Source organism: Nannospalax galili, unplaced genomic scaffold, assembly GCF_000622305.1.
Source record: "Nannospalax galili isolate Female #2095 unplaced genomic scaffold, S.galili_v1.0 scaffold657, whole genome shotgun sequence".
Classification (NCBI taxonomy): Eukaryota; Metazoa; Chordata; class Mammalia; order Rodentia; family Spalacidae; genus Nannospalax; species Nannospalax galili.
In genome coordinates this window covers 472,833-475,223 of record NW_008339927.1, presented here as the reverse complement: position 1 = coordinate 475,223, position 2,391 = coordinate 472,833, and the positions used below count along the sequence as shown (strand labels likewise).

The 2,391-nt window shown below is 37.9% G+C and overlaps 1 protein-coding gene across 1 annotated transcript in view; it reads left to right on the top strand.

The window, feature by feature from the left end:
• Ush2a (usherin) overlaps positions 1 to 2,391 on the top strand; it is an 828,188-nt gene that overhangs the window by 451,223 nt on the left and 374,574 nt on the right. The gene's annotated exons all lie outside the window — the stretch shown is intronic.

Below are 2,391 nucleotides of genomic sequence, written 5' to 3'. Positions count from 1 at the left end.
ATGGGATAAGCATTGCTTAGTATCCCCAGGAAAAGAATTCTCACAACAGATAGAAAATTTATTTGTTAATGTTCTTATGTCTCAAAATTATTTTAAAAAATTAAAACATGAAAGATGTTAAAAGGATATGCGAATAGAGATATTTTCCATATTAGACAGAAAAAATGAGAAAGCCTAAACAAGTGATGAGGGTCTGTGTAGGTTTGTTATGATATATAAAGGATGAGGCAAATATAATAGACACATAATCTTAAAATTTCAGAGAGAGAGAGAGAGAGAGAGAGAGAGAGAGAGAGAGAGAAACAAAAGAACAGTTCCTGTGAGCTCGAAACTCACCCCTTTCCAAATATAAACTGAAACTGAATTGTGCTCTGGCTACAAACCCGGCCCCACCGCATCTCCTGATGTCCTGGCAACTTTAAACAAGGGGGACATAGTTATCGACCTGTGTCCTGTGCAGATCACAGGAGATGTTAACCTTAAGAAATCAAATGCCACAGTCCCCTGATGGGAAGGGGAAAACAGAATTAGATTGTAAAACCCACTCTGCCCCAGCACGATCCATTCTAGACTGAATCTTGACTTACAGCACAAGGCTATTTCCCTCCCTTGATACTTCTCTTTATCCTTATTCAGTATGCAAACTCTTTTCCCTTGTCAATGATCCATCCCTAATCACTGGCCTTGAACAATATCTTCATTTACAACAAATTTATATATGCTGACAAGAAGTTATAATCAATGGTCTTCAATTAGTTTGAGAAATACTTTTGTACCAATTACAATACATATTCTGCCCTCAAAATATTACATATCTGAGGTCTTCTGTATCATCTTGGATCCCTACCATGAAGGATATTACAGGTTCCATTCCTTTTTTTAATGCATCCTTACTGATTTAAGAAATCTATGAATCAGTCTTAAGAATCAGACTTTCCCAACATCAAAATATAATATTCAAAAGGATCCTTCCAATGGCAGCAATAGTATGTTCACAGTTCATAAATGTATTCTTTATTTTAAAACCTGAAGATACATTTAAATGTAACATTTCACAGTGTTCACAAAAAAATGGCTCCTTTCTCATTGTAAATGGTTTACTAGTAGAAAAGAAATAACGAAATTTTGAAGGAATCTCTTTTTTTTGTCCTTACACATTCCTTAATTCTTTGGGTGGTTAAGATGAAGTTACTCAGTAACAATCACGTTCCCCAGCGGTTTGTTCAGTTTTTGTCTATTTAAAGAACATTTGACTTTTGAAGGATTTCATATATATATATATGACTTCAGGGGCTGGAGGAATGGCTCAGCAGTCCAGAAAACTTACCTTCTTGCAGTGAACTGTAGTTCCATCCTCAGTACTCACACATGGCGGGGGCTTTCATAACCACCTATAACTCCAGCTTCAAGGGGTCCAACACCCTCTTTTGGCCTTCTGAATTCACACATACATTTACCTTACTCAGATACGTACACTTATATATAATTTAAAATAAATAAATAAATCTTTTACAAAACACTTTACAACACATTATACCCTGATTTGAAGGTGCCGATATGCATTGTGGAATTAAATTTACCAATTGGAAATGTTTGAAATCATGAAAGAATTAATATCAAATACAGTAGCAAAGAGCTTTCATAAGATTTTCTTGTTTTCAGATGTATAGGAATTCCATTGAACTTTTCTGAAGAAAAATCCATTTTCCTCTCCCCTCCTCACTTATCTCATGTTAGATAACACCAGTGGTGTCTAAAGATGTGACTGGGTCTAGCCTTGGAAGATCTATTGGCTGGAGCCTCATGTGTCATCTTGAGAGGAGTTAGAAAAGCAGAGGTGGTGCTGTGTCATGTTGCCAAAGGCTGCCTTGGTTCCTAGCAGGTCACATGAGTACACAGACCACACACACACACACACACACACACACACACACACGTGCGTGCGCACACACATTTGTCCTTCCACATTCCTGTTTTGCAAAGAAGCAAGTCAATGTGCTATTTAAGACCTCCAAATCATTTTTTAATTCTAGTTTTTATTCTTTGAGAATTTCATACATGTATACAGTGAAACATCAAAGTTACCCCCTAGTTCTTCTCCAACTCCTCCTTCTAATTCATCCTAGCATACCCGCCTCCCAGTTCAATTAAGGTAGTGCTGCTCTTATGTGCATGGGTAAAGGCCTAGCCACTCAAACCTGGAAATTTTATCAGTGGCCACACCTTAAGAAGGAATGGTTCTCCTCCCTTCCAGGTAGCTATCAACTGCCAATAGTTCCTCAGTAATGAGTGGGGCCTAGAGAGCACCTCCTCCCTCCATGCAGGAGTTTGGGTTTGTTTGGTCTTGTATAGCTCTTGTACCCAAGACCATGACTGGTGTGTATTCATGAG